Source organism: Argopecten irradians, chromosome 2 (genome assembly GCF_041381155.1).
Source record: "Argopecten irradians isolate NY chromosome 2, Ai_NY, whole genome shotgun sequence".
Lineage (NCBI taxonomy): Eukaryota > Metazoa > Mollusca > Bivalvia > Pectinida > Pectinidae > Argopecten > Argopecten irradians.
This window is the reverse complement of record NC_091135.1, coordinates 31715078-31730296: the sequence shown is the minus strand read 5'-3', so window position 1 is coordinate 31730296 and position 15219 is coordinate 31715078. Positions and strand designations below refer to the sequence as shown.

At 36.8% G+C, this 15219-nt stretch overlaps 1 pseudogene; it reads left to right on the top strand.

The window, feature by feature from the left end:
* Window positions 1–7498: 7498 nt before the first annotated feature.
* Window positions 7499–9998, top strand: LOC138315149 (solute carrier family 52, riboflavin transporter, member 3-B-like; annotated as a pseudogene).
* The last annotated feature ends 5221 nt before the right edge of the window (window positions 9999–15219 follow it).

The window sequence follows — 15219 nt, the reverse complement described above, 5'->3', positions numbered from 1 at the left end:
AGAAAACTACAAAACACTTTTTTTTAATCCAAGATGGCCTCTCAACAGCCATTTTGAATCCAGTTATCACAAAAATAAGTTACAAAGCAGATGAAGATAAGGCAAATCTTCATATCATTGAGAACATTTCTTCACAGAGTCAATGTCATATTCGAATTCAGGTCCAATAATAATAATCAAAATGAAAAGCGAGTTAAAGAATTTCTAATCAAGTATTGCCTCTTGTATATGAAATAATCCGAGTATTCTATGATAAGGCCATACTGATCCCAGTTTCACAAACATTCCTTTAAAGATGCTCCACTACTGACAGAGCATAGCTAACATTCACCATTTGAACAATAATTGGTGTTTAATCATGTAGACATATGTCTAATTAACACAAAAAAAAGATAAAATAATTCATTTCGCCTTTGGTGCATGCGCGATCAGTGCTTCATTCCATAAAGGATATAGTGTCACATAATTTTTTTCGAGATGCAATTAATTATTTTTCATCTTTTGAAATTGAAGTAAAATTAGAAGTTCAAACTTTTCAATTGTGGTAATGGTGTAAAGTAAGTAACTTTTGTAACTGAAGAGAAATACTAAATCATCTGCTCCTGTTTTTAATAGAGAAAAAAATACCATTTGTCAGCGGAGGAGCATCTTTAACTTCAGAAATTCCTTAACATAAAATTTCCCATGGGAAAGTATTACGGAAGTTTTAAAAAAATCTGAAGTTAAGGAACCTTAAAATCTGTAATGCTTTCCTATAAAGATTTTAAGATCAGGAATTCCTGAAGTTCAAGGAATATTTGTGAAACTGGACTGGAATGTCAAATCCGTCACCAACGGTCACGGAAGAACAAATGTGCCGTTATGTTAAATGGAATGGAATATGATTTATTGTTTGTTTTGCTGTAAGTTAAGATTGATGTAGACAACACAAGGTCCAGGGCACTGGATTTAATGCACCCCAGGTTTCCTATCGCTTTGGACCTCAAATTGAGATGGATACCAAGGCTAAAACAATGTGGATGCAATGACATACAGTAGCCCTCTCCCAACCACACCATTACCATAGGCACCTTCCTAAAATAATGATGAATATGAATCCTCTCTGTAGAGATTTCCTGGTAAGCCAAGACACTTAGTAATATTAAATTAGATCATTCCAAAAGAAAACGCCAGCATTTCTTTGTAAATTCGTTTAAACTCTGGGTACTTATTATACGTACCATGGTTAGCACACAAATTTGTAGCAACGAGAAAATAATCTTCAACTTTCATATGATTATTATATTATCAAGCTAACCGATACTTACATTATATATATAATTGGCTTCTTAGGTAAAATATGTGTTTTCGTTTAAATATCACATACAGTGTATATAACAATAATGACAATAAAAAAGCAAACCGAATTTTATAACATATATATAATATATATAATTCATTTTTCACAAAAAATAATACGGGCAGCCACTTGAAACGTCATGATATATACACGTGCATATCAAAAGGTCTCCAATACTTTTAAATGACATACGTATCAATTTACTAGTAAACGTTTCTGTCATAATTTGCGTGCCCCTGTGTTTTGGCCGAGGTGATCAATAATGCATTTTACGGCCTCGGAATAGCAGTTGAGACTGCTTGTTTTACACATGTTCATAGAAATTTAACTGTCGAAAACAGATATATCTAGATTTAATATCCCATGAAAAGTTACATAATATAAGACCACGATCGAGAGCATCGTGGGTAGCGATAGGCCAAGGTCGTCTCCTTGCAGGCAGTGTATGGGATTCGCAAATTATTTAGTCTAGATGAAATAAATGATTATTCTAATTACTGGTTTATGTAAATAATGAATGTACTTGCAATATTTCCAACGTTGGACATTTTTATTTTGCTATAATTAATATCGATGCTGCTATCGTTTTTGCGATGAGATTAGATGAGGAGGTTTTGCAGAATCATCTTTGTTTTCCCTGTCGACACCAAAATAAAACTTGACCAAGATTGTGACCTTGTATTCTGTTTATCCTGTAACTTTTTCATTATACATACAGAAGATGGTATTCAAAACGAAAGCAAATTGTCTGTTATTTACACGATTTCGCTCAAAGCGAAACGCTTCTTTGATGATCAAGAAAAGTTGCATTTACTAAACCGAATGAGTGTGTACTCCTTTTTACTACCGTGGGAATTATGTAATCGACGTCATTTCGGTGATTGTGACGTCACTGTTTGGCGGGACTGACTGCCGTTTCATTCACTCCTACTAAAAGTGACGTCACTGGAATGTTGGGGATCAAGTCAACAAATTTAGAAATTGAATCAAACGAAAGAAATTAAACATTTATTTACTGACATCGTAATATTTTTCTATTGCAACTATTACAGGAAATTCTTATTATCCGATATTGGGTTTTGTGCCCGACTAATGTCGATATTAGAGCTGAAAATGCATTGTTTCTTGATATTATTCCGCTTCTTCTGTTGACTTTAAATTCGTAAAATGAACTTAACCCGCGAAGGGCGTCAGAACGCTTGTTTTCAACGTGAATAAACACCGTAGTGATAAAGACCTTCCAAGTGAAAATTTGCATCAGGGAAATAGGGACACAAAAAGACGATTTTCTCCAAAAGTAAGTAAGTTACACTACATTAATTTTGCTGGAACACTTAAAAAATCGTTCTGATTTCAGAACAATTGGAATTATGAAGATACCTCTTACAGTATTTTTATTATTATTATTATATATAATGTAAGTTAACAATATTGCAAAAATATGTGCTTTTGTTGAGGTCAATACTTATTTTATGGTATTATACTATCCTGGCTAATTTTGATATTATTTCATATTCTACAAGGGCAGTAAAACAACGTATTTACAAAATCAAAGATCCCCGAATTTCGTATTGGATAAGAAGTTTCTTTAGAAAATGTCAATAGTAGAGGTGCATGTTACTAACATACTAACAAGAAAAAGAATGGTCATAGGACACTACCCTGGTGTACTCCGCGTTTGGACAGTGGAGTTCAAAAACGCAATTTCGATTTGACTATTACGTCACAACACTATTGTTATGTTGATGTTTCTGAAAAAGGGAAAAAAAGGAGTCTATCATGCTGTATATCGACCTCCACGTGACGGTACGATTATTGGAAATTTTATCTTGTATAGATGATAACTACCAATTTCAGTTTTTGGATTTCCATCAATCATAGAATGTCACAGTAAGGCTAACGTTCAAATAGAATTGATTATACATCGATGGATCTGTTGAAAATTATAAACTACTCATGTCAGCTATTTAAGCAATAGTATAGCTTGTGATACAAGTAAAGAGAAGTTTTACTTATTAATTTTGTGTATCAGCTTAATCAGAATTGATTCCATTATCGATACTCCTGGGGTTCTGATCACTTACGATCTCTACACCCCTGGATTATTTCATAGTAAAATTGGAGGCAGCTCAGCGGAAAACATCTGAACCAATCACGGGCCTGCTATGATTTCCTTTGAAGACTACAGAGGGAGCGACGCCCAACTTCAAAGCCACACACAGTGTACTCTAGATCTTTTGATGTACATCAAATGACTAAATCACCTGTTCTGCTGCCTCCAATTTTACTATGAGATAGTCAAGGGGTGAAGAGATCGTAAGTGATCGGAACCCATGGAGTATCATGAACATGAAAATGATGTGGATGTGGATGCACGGGGGTACAACAGTCTATGGTAGCTACGTGCCTGGATACACAAGTAAACACCGGATGGTGAAACGCAGTTTGAGCAAGATTACTACATGCACTTTGTCCAAAATTAAAGAAAATACTTTGTGAAACAAGCTTACAATAAGTATTGCAAGCGACTCAGTGACACGTACGTCCCCTGTTGTCAATTACACTTCCTTATCTAAGTTATTATTACTTAGTAAAACTATCATTGTATGAAGTTTGAACAAATCTCTCAAAGTGTTCTCAAGTTATTGTCCAAAAACTAACATTTTTGAAACAATCTATGTTTAGTAACAGTGATTTTTGTAGTTGACCTTTTTACCTCAATTTCAATCCCAAGCTCTTTTTTCTCATATGCTATCATTGTGTGAAGTTTGATAAAAAAAAACATCTATTGATTCGGTTGATGTGTTTTCAAGTATCACCCGGAAAGTAAAATTTGTGAAAAAAATCTTTTTCGGTTACAGTGACATTTGTAATTGACCTTTCGATCCCAAATTCAACCCCAAGCTGTATTTTCTCATATGCTGCCATGGTGTGAAGTTTGATCAAAATCCACCAATTCGTTCTCATGTTATCATCTGGAAACCAAATCCGGACAGACAGACAGACAGACGGCGACAAACACAAAAGCTCTCTCCGATTTCCCCGACAAGAAAAGGCATTACAATGGCACAAACTGAGTAGAGAATTGTGATTTGTCCCCAAAGACATTAATCAAGAACCATAATGGAGTGAAAATGAATGGGGTCAACTGGAGTATATTACAAAAAAAATATGTCTTTTTACAAGAAAATTAGACTTTAAAGACTTAAAATCAATGATACAAGAAAAATATTACTGGTCTGACAGTTTATTTCGAAATTACAAAATGAACGAGGTCGCCAATATTTGGTATATATCAAAAGAATTGAATGACGGTGTATTGTGGTCAATTGTGTAACCTTGAAGTTTGGCGTCGCTGTTTGCATGCTCGCTATGTGCAATACAGCTTTACTAAGTAAAGTAAGTTGTTTTATTCAGAGAGTAATTAGGCTTCTAAACATATAAGGAAAAATATAATTATTATGTATCTCGATTTGTCTATTGATTGTTGTGTCCATACATTATTTCCTTTATTAATTTTTTGTGACCTGTCATGAGTAAATAATAAATCTTGAAATCTTGCAATCTACAATGACAACAAGTTTCATTTATCAACAATTACAAATCCTAAACTCCTGATCTAATACTTCAAAAATAATTTTTTGACAAATGATGTTATTCTGTGTGTTTATCTTGTTGCAGAGGCCTATGCTTTAATTTAGTGTATTGTAAGATTTCATCGTCAGTCTTCGCACCATGATATTTAAAATGACTTAACCTATGAAATATACCCCGATACAAGTGTATAAGGCCCTATCGTATAATTTTCTTGCGGACTTTGTTGGACGGTTGCATTCCTACATTTGATTTCAAATTTTCTAAACTATGAAAAATCTTCACCTCCCACAGAGCATAAACGATACTTATCACTTAAACAATTATTGGTGTTTACTCATGTATTTGTATGCCTAATCAACACAAAAAATATATGAAATAACTTGTTTAGCTTTTGGTGGATGCGCAATCAGTACACCATGTATATAAAGGGCATAGTGCCACGGACTTTTGTCGGAAAATAAAAAGCTCAAACTTCTAAATGGTGGTAATGGTGTAAAGTAAGTAACTTTTGTAACTGAAGAAGAAAAGTATTGATTCATGTGCTCCTGATTTTGATAGAGAAATGACTAACTAGCACTAGTGTGAGGAACTAGTTTGTTAGTGAATGGTGCTGATGATAAGTGTGAGGATCTAGTGTGTTAGTGAATGGTGCTGATGATAAGTGTGAGGATCTAGTGTGTTAGTGAATGGTGCTGATGATAAGTGTGAGGATCTAGTGTGTTAGTGAATGGTGCTGATGATAAGTGTGAGGATCTAGTGTGTTAGTGAATGGTGCTGATGATAAGTGTGAGGAACTAGTGTGGTAGTGAATGGTGCTGATGATAAGTGTGAGGAACTAGTGTGTTAGTGAATGGTGCTGATGATAAGTGTGAGGAACTAGTGTGTTAGTGAATGGTGCTGATGATAAGTGTGAGGATCTAGTGTGTTAGTGAATGGTGCTGATGATAAGTGTGAGGATCTAGTGTGTTAGTGAATGGTGCTGATGATAAGTGTGAGGATCTAGTGTGTTAGTGAATGGTGCTGATGATAAGTGTGAGGATCTAGTGTGTTAGTGAATGGTGCTGATGATAAGTGTGAGGATCTAGTGTGTTAGTGAATGGTGCTGATGATAAGTGTGAGGATCTAGTGTGTTAGTGAATGGTGCTGATGATAAGTGTGAGGATCTAGTGTGGTAGTGAATGGTGCTGATGATAAGTGTGAGGATCTAGTGTGTTAGTGAATGGTGCTGATGATAAGTGTGAGGATCTAGTGTGGTAGTGAATGGTGCTGATGATAAGTGTGAGGAACTAGTGTGGTAGTGAATGGTGCTGATGATAAGTGTGAGGATCTAGTGTGTTAGTGAATGGTGCTGATGATAAGTGTGAGGATCTAGTGTGTTAGTGAATGGTGCTGATGATAAGTGTGAGGATCTAGTGTGTTAGTGAATGGTGCTGATGATAAGTGTGAGGAACTAGTGTGGTAGTGAATGGTGCTGATGATAAGTGTGAGGAACTAGTGTGGTAGTGAATGGTGCTGATGATAAGTGTGAGGATCTAGTGTGTTGTATGTGATGTTGGTGATGAGGAGTGTGTTAGTGGATATGGTGTGATGTGTGATGATAGTGTGAGGATCTAGTGTGGTAGTGAATGGTGCTGATGATAAGTGTGAGGAACTAGTGTGGTAGTGAATGGTGCTGATGATAAGTGTGAGGATCTAGTGTGTTAGTGAATGGTGCTGATGATAAGTGTGAGGAACTAGTGTGTTAGTGAATGGTGCTGATGATAAGTGTGAGGAACTAGTGTGTTAGTGAATGGTGCTGATGATAAGTGTGAGGATCTAGTGTGGTAGTGAATGGTGCTGATGATAAGTGTGAGGATCTAGTGTGTTAGTGAATGGTGCTGATGATAAGTGTGAGGAACTAGTGTGTTAGTGAATGGTGCTGATGATAAGTGTGAGGAACTAGTGTGTGTGTAGTGAATGGTGCTGATGATAAGTGTGAGGAACTAGTGTGTTAGTGAATGGTGCTGATGATAAGTGTGAGGAACTAGTGTGTAGTGAATGGTGCTGATGATAAGTGTGAGGACTAGTGTGGTAGTGAATGGTGCTGATGATAAGTGTGAGGAACTAGTGTGGTAGTGAATGGTGCTGATGATAAGTGTGAGGAACTAGTGTGGTAGTGAATGGTGCTGATGATAAGTGTGAGGAACTAGTGTGGTAGTGAATGGTGCTGATGATAAGTGTGAGGAACTAGTGTGGTAGTGAATGGTGCTGATGATAAGTGTGAGGAACTAGTGTGGTAGTGAATGGTGCTGATGATAAGTGTGAGGAACTAGTGTGGTAGTGAATGGTGCTGATGATAAATTCGTATTTTATGTTGTGGTTTGTCTAGTTTTATTTACACTGCTTTAATATATCATCAATATTTAATGTTAGCGTGGAACACCTGCTGGTCATATCTAATTCGTCATTTGTACAGGCACATTGTTGGTAAGTATATATTTTATATCAAGTAATAGTCGATTGTGTTTTACACTCTCAGGGTTTACCAGGAATCAGATGTTAGCTCTCTAATGTAGAAGATAACGGAACGAAAAGCAAAAAAACTAAATTTATTGCATTAAAACATCAAGTTCGAATACGTTTACTAATTTTTAAACATAAATGATCTTTGTTTTAGGATAGTTGTGTGATTTTTTTATTGCTTCACGAAACATTGCTTTATTAAATTTTGAATTAATTCAAAAACTAGATTTCAATATGGATATTCAGTTATATAGTTTTATATACAATTTATTATTGATTTTATCACATTCTTGTCGTTCCTCACCGTTAAGAGGTATTTTTCAGAATAAAATTCCCTGTGTTAACTATCATCAACGTGGCGGTAGGGTTCTTCCCAATAAAACTTTCGATCAGAATTACAAAAAAAAAAAAAAAAAATGGAAAGACGGCATTTAATAGAAAAACAAAATGATATACATTGTATGGTAATATTAATGACTTTGGAATATGTCAAATACATTTCCAAAAAGTCACATAAAGAATTGTATTTTAATGGATTGCAGTGTATGGTTTGGTACAGAGTCTACTGACACTATACCATAGTTCATAATGCCTGGAGGAAGACGGTGTCAATATGGGGAAATCAACATTCTGCTGTACCTAACCGTGATCCTATTCGGCGTGGCTTCCTGGGTAGCCGTCAATGGTTTATTAATAGAACTACCTGTCCTCGTACCACACCTGCCCGAGGGCTGGGCCTTACCCTCGTATTTGATCATGATTATGCAGCCAGCCAACATTGGACCGATCTTTGTCACTCTGGCCTACATACTTACCAATGATAAACTAAACGAGAAGGTGGTTATATATACCATCCTCACAATCGGAGCTCTTGCCTGTCTTCTGCTGTCATTCTTCTGGAAGAATACCTCCGTAGTGGCAGGAGAGGAACACAGCACTGCCCTGATGACCTTACATTTCTTCTTGTCCGTAGTCGACTGCACATCATCCGTCCTCTTCCTGCCATTCATGTCCTTATTTAGAGTGCAATATATGACCGGATATTTCATTGGAGAAGGCATGAGTGGGTTGATACCAAGTCTTGTTGCCCTGGCACAAGGCGTTGGGAAAATATCGTGTAAAAATGTCTCTATTATGGACACAACGACTAACCTGTCTTCATTCGAAATCCAAACCATCTATCAAGAACCTTATTTTCCCGTCGAACATTTCTTTTTGTTTCTCTTTGCTATGATGATATTATGTGGATTGGCATTTTCATTATTGAATTACCTACCGTACTTCAAGAAGGAACATGTTACAAGAAAGAAACTCTGCAGCAATACAGACCCTATGGAGTTACAGACGTCTAAATCACGGAACGATAAGCCAACAGAAGTGGGTGAATCTCTTATTCATGGTCTGGAAAGCGATGTGGTGTTGAACGCGCCACCAGCTCCTCACCATTCAATGTCCACTAAGAATTATCTTTACTTCTTGTGTTTAGTGGTTTGGATTAATGCTCTTACCAATGGCGTCCTCCCCCGTCTATCCAGACGTATTCGTGTCTTCCCTACGGCTACAATGCCTACCACCTCGCGATGACACTTGCAAATATTGCTAACCCGTCGGCTTGTGTGGTGGCTTTATTACTTCCGGTTCCGACAAGCCTCGTCATCAGTATTCTAACCTTCGTTGGAACGGCTTTGTCGACTTTCATCGTTGTTACGGCTGTCCAAAGCCCCTCCCCGGTGTTGTATGAAGAATCGGCAGGACCGTATGTTGTGGTAAGATACATACATGTATTATTATTAGTCCACTGAATTTAGAAAAAAAATCTGTGTAATCCTCCCAAATCTTCTGTGCTTTCTTTCAAATGACCTTTATATGGTGGGAGAACCAAATTAAAATTTATGTCTAGAATAAAACCCCTTTTTACTTGACCAATAACACAATAATCAACTTTACCTCCATTTCTGGTTTCTAGGTAACGGTATGGGTAGTGATGGCCTTCCTCATGGTCTTCTCCAAGGTCTCCCTGGCAACGTTGTTCCGGAAGGAAGGGAAGAGGGCGCTGCTGTGGTGTGGAGCAATGACACAGGTCGGATCAGTATCAGGGGCCATCGTCACTTATCTGTTGGTTAATGTGGCGAAAACATTTCACAGCGCGTCCGCTTGTCCTTAATACACATTTTGGTGACACATTGGAGATCATACAATGTATTGCAATATGCATCTTATTTGAGACATGCTTCGGATTCCAAACTTGGGTTATGATGTTACTAGGTAGTATTTACAGATTCCTCTAACATGGTCAATTCGAAGTTGGATGATAAAACTGTAGTTGAATACATGAATATAATGTATGTAAAGTTTACTGTGGATTAATTTTCTGTCATAAGCTTTTCACGACTCGCTGCAACAGCTTAATTAGTTCAACAAAGAACTCCTGTTGTAATCATGTACGAGGTCTTGATCGATTATATACTTTAAAAAGTGGTCATTGACATGTATATGGAATTTAGCTACCAATATACTAAGACATTTATCCAGAAGTATCGGAGTTAAATAAAAATCAGTAAAAAAGCGAGATGGACTTGGTTTTATTTGAACGCGCTAAGACTGTAGCGCAAATACATTGAATTATTACTTTTGTTATGTATAAGAGCTTCTTAAATTACTGCTGTTTATATCAATGTTAAATTTATTGATTAACCGGTTAGCAAATTCCGAATGGTTTGGCAACCCTAATATCATAAGACTTTTTCATATGATGGATATGAAGGATGGGGATATCCCCATCCTTCATATCCACATCCCCATACTTCATATCCAATTATGAAATAGTATTTTTCTTTCATACCTCGGCGTTTTATTGCAATTTTACAACTATAATTTCCCGCCATTTTGAAACAAATTCAAAGAAATCCACGGCTGAAAGTCTAATTTTCATACATAAAAACACGTGACATTTAAAAAAAAAATCCTTTGTTTGCATCATTATAGTAAAACCAGTACAGTTTGTGAAAAAAATGTTAAAATTTTACCGAGGAAATAGAAATGGGTAGCCATGCAATACAGCCTCAGGCGGCATGAATGTATTGCCTTAGACCAGTCAGTATTTAAACCCGTAGGTATGAAAGAAAAACATATATCTGCCTATTAGATTGCATTTTTCTCTTACCCCAGACAGGGATATCCACAGTTTTACCAGTGTGAGATTTTTCTATCTGACCCTAGGGTTACACGAGATCTTCGCACGTGCTCAACAAGGGTATGCCGTCATGCGACAGTATCATGACGTCGCGGTAATAGTATTATAACGTCACGACAACATTGAAATGACGTCACAAAGACGGCGAAGACGGCGACTCTTTGAGGTCACGTCATCCTCGCTTGCCTAAGTGACACGTTTATTAGAGACACAAAGTGGTGCACGGGGTAAAAGAAAAAGAATCATTCACCCTCTTTTGGGTAAGACAGGAGATTTCAACCCTCGGGATAAGATTCTTAAGCTGTCAAACACTTGGCAAAGCCTCATGTTTGACAACTTAAGAATCTTATCCCTCGGGTTGAGATTCTCCTGTCTCACTCCAAAGGGGGTTAAAGATTCTATTAAACTCTTAACTGGAAACATGAAAAACATCCAATGTGTTACATGTATGTACACAGTGTACTCTTAATGTACATCAAATGACTAAATTACCTGTTCTGTTGCCTCCAATTTTACTATGAGATAGTCAAGGGATGAAGAGATGGTAAGTGATCGGAACCCATGGAGTATAGAGGATTATTGATTTTAATATGAACATGAAAATGATGTGGATGCACGGGGGTACAGGAGTCTATGGTAGCTACGTGCCTGGATACACAAGTAAACACCGCATGGTGAAACGCAGTTTGACCAAGATTACTACCGGCACTTTGTCCAAAATGAATAAATGGTACATCGCTTTCGAAAACCTCGAGTACAAGCATTACACGGGATTAATCGATAAACAGCCGTAGAGACAAAGAAAAAAGAACCTATAAGAATAATGGGGAGACAATTTTAGAGAAACATTAAAGAAAATACTTTGTGAAACAAGCTTACAGTAAGTATTGCAAGCAACTCAGTGACACGTACGTCTACGGCGGCGTATTAAGGCCACTACAAAATTTTATTTATCTTGTACGTACAAGTTATTATCTTGTACGTACAAGTTAGTATCTTGTTCGTACAACTTAGTATCTTGTACGTACAACTTAGTATCTTGTACGTACAAGATACTAAGTTGAACGTACAAGATACTAACTTGTACGTACAAGATAATAACTTGTACGTACAAGATAATAACTTGTACGTACAAGATAAATAAAATTTTGTAGTGGCCCTAATACGCCTTGTACGTACAAGATACTAACTTGTACGTACAAGATACTATCTTGTACGTACAAGATACTATCTTGTACGTACAAGATAATAACTTGTACGTACAAGATAAATAAAACTTTGTAGTGGCCTTAATACGCCGCCGTATACGTCCCCTATTGTCAATTACACTTCCTTATCTAAGTTATTATTACTTAGTAAAGCCACAGGTTTACGACGCGCGCGCAAAAAAAAAAAAAAAAAAAATACTAAAAATACTTTATGTCGTAAACCTGTAGCAAAACTATCATTGTATGAAGCTTGAACAAATCTGTTATAGTGTTCTCAAGTTGTTGTCCAGAAACTAACATTTTTGAAACAATCTATGTTTTGTAACAGTGATTTTTGTAGTTGACCTTTTGACCTCAATTTCAATCCCAAGCTGTTTTTTCTCATATGCTATCATTGTGTGAAGTTTGATAAAAAAAAACATCTATTGGTTCGGTTGATGTGTTTTCAAGTATCACCCGGAAAGTAAAATTTGTGAAAAAAATCTATTTTCGGTTACAGTGACATTTTTAATTGACCTTTCGATCCCAAATTCAACCCCAAGCTGTATTTTCTCATATGCTGCCATGGTGTGAAGTTTGATCAAAATCCACCAATTCGTTCTCATGTTATCATCTGGAAACCAAATCCGGACAGACAGACAGACAGACAGACAGACAGACGGCGACAAACACAAAAGCTCTCTCCGGTTTCCCCGACAAGAAAAGGCATTACAATGGCACAAACTGAGTAGAGAATTGTGATTTGTCCCCAAAGACATTAATCAAGAACCATAATGGAGTGAAAATGAATGGGGTCAACTGGAGTATATTACAAAAAAATATGTCTTTTTACAAGAAAATTAGACTTTAAAGACTTAAAATCAATGATACAAGAAAAATATTACTGGTCTGACAGTTTATTTCGAAATTACAAAATGAACGAGGTCGCCAATATTTGGTATATATCAAAAGAATTGAATGACGGTGTATTGTGGTCAATTGTGTAACCTTGAAGTTTGGCGTCGCTGTTTGCATGCTCGCTATGTGCAATACAGCTTTACTAAGTAAAGTAAGTTGTTTTATTCAGAGAGTAATTAGGCTTCTAAACATATAAGGAAAAATATAATTATTATGTATCTCGATTTGTCTATTGATTGTTGTGTCCATACATTATTTCCTTTATTAATTTTTTGTGACCTGTCATGAGTAAATAATAAATCTTGAAATCTTGCAATCTACAATGACAACAAGTTTCATTTATCAACAATTACAAATCCTAAACTCCTGATCTAATACTTCAAAAATAATTTTGGGACAAATGATGTGATTCTGTGTGTTTATCTTGTTGCAGAGGCCTATGCTTTAATTTAGTGTATTGTAAGATTTCATCGTCAGTCTTCGCACCATGATATTTAAAATGACTTAACCTATGAAATATACCCCGATACAAGTGTATAAGGCCCTATCGTATAATTTTCTTGCGGACTTTGTTGGACGGTTGCATTCCTACATTTGATTTCAAATTTTCTAAACTATGAAAAATCTTCACCTCCCACAGAGCATAAACGATACTTATCACTTAAACAATTATTGGTGTTTACTCATGTATTTGTATGCCTAATCAACACAAAAAATATATGAAATAACTTGTTTAGCTTTTGGTGGATGCGCAATCAGTACACCATGTATATAAAGGGCATAGTGCCACGGACTTTTGTCGGAAAATAAAAAGCTCAAACTTCTAAATGGCGGTTAAGTAAGTAACTTTTGTAACTGAAGAAGAAAAGTATTGATTCATGTGCTCCTGATTTTGATAGAAAAATGACTAATTAGCACTAGTGTGAGGAACTAGTGTGTTAGTGAATGGTGCTGATGATAAGTGTGAGGAACTAGTGTGGAAGTGAATGGTGCTGATGATAAGTGTGAGGAACTAGTGTGTTAGTGAATGGTGCTGATGATAAGTGTGAGGAACTAGTGTGGTAGTGAATGGTGCTGATGATAAGTGTGAGGATCTAGTGTGTTAGTGAATGGTGCTGATGATAAGTGTGAGGAACTAGTGTGGTAGTGAATGGTGCTGATGATAAGTGTGAGGAACTAGTGTGTTAGTGAATGGTGCTGATGATAAGTGTGAGGAACTAGTGTGGTAGTGAATGGTGCTGATGATAAGTGTGAGGAACTAGTGTGTTAGTGAATGGTGCTGATGATAAGTGTGAGGAACTAGTGTGATTAGGAATGGTGATGTGCTGATGGTATAAGTGTGAGGAACTAGTGTGGTAGTGAATGGTGCTGATGATAAGTGTGAGGAACTAGTGTGGTAGTGAATGGTGCTGATGATAAGTGTGAGGAACTAGTGTGTTAGTGAATGGTGCTGATGATAAGTGTGAGGAACTAGTGTGGTAGTGAATGGTGCTGATGATAAGTGTGAGGATCTAGTGTGTTAGTGAATGGTGCTGATGATAAGTGTGAGGATCTAGTGTGGTAGTGAATGGTGCTGATGATAAGTGTGAGGAACTAGTGTGGTAGTGAATGGTGCTGATGATAAGTGTGAGAGGATCTAGTGTGTTAGTGAATGGTGCTGATGATAAGTGTGAGGATCTAGTGTGGTAGTGAATGGTGCTGATGATAAGTGTGAGGATCTAGTGTGTTTAGTGAATGGTGCTGATGATAAGTGTGAGGAACTAGTGTGGTAGTGAATGGTGCTGATGATAAGTGTGAGGATCTAGTGTGTAGTGAATGGTGCTGATGATAAGTGTGAGGAACTAGTGTGTTAGTGAATGGTGCTGATGATGTGAAGTGTTAGTGAATGGTGTGTGATAGTGTGAGGATTAGTGTGCTGATGTGTGTGAGGACTAGTGTGTAGTGAATGGTGCTGATGATAAGTGTGAGGATCTAGTGTGTTAGTGAATGGTGCTGATGATAAGTGTGAGGAAACTAGTGTGTTAGTGAATGGTGCTGATGATAAGTGTGAGGATGGCGGTAGTGAAGGTGTGGATAAGTTGAGGATGTGTAGGATGGTGCTGATGTAAGTGTGAGACTAGGTTAGTGAATGGTGCTGATGATAAGTGTGAGGAACTAGTGTGTTAGTGAATGGTGCTGATGATAAGTGTGGAACTAGTGTGTAGTGAATGGTGCTGATGATAGTGTGAGGAACTAGTGTGGTAGTGAATGGTGCTGATGATGGGGAAGTGTGTAGGAATGTGCTATGTGTGTAATAGTGAATGGTGCTGATGATAAGTGTGAGGAACTAGTGTGGTGTAGTGAATGGTGCTGATGATAAGTGTGAGGAACTAGTGTGTTAGTGAATGGTGCTGATGATAAGTGTGAGGAACTAGTGTGTTAGTGAATGGTGCTGATGATAAGTCCGTATTTTATGTTGTAGTTTGTCTAGTTTTATTTACACT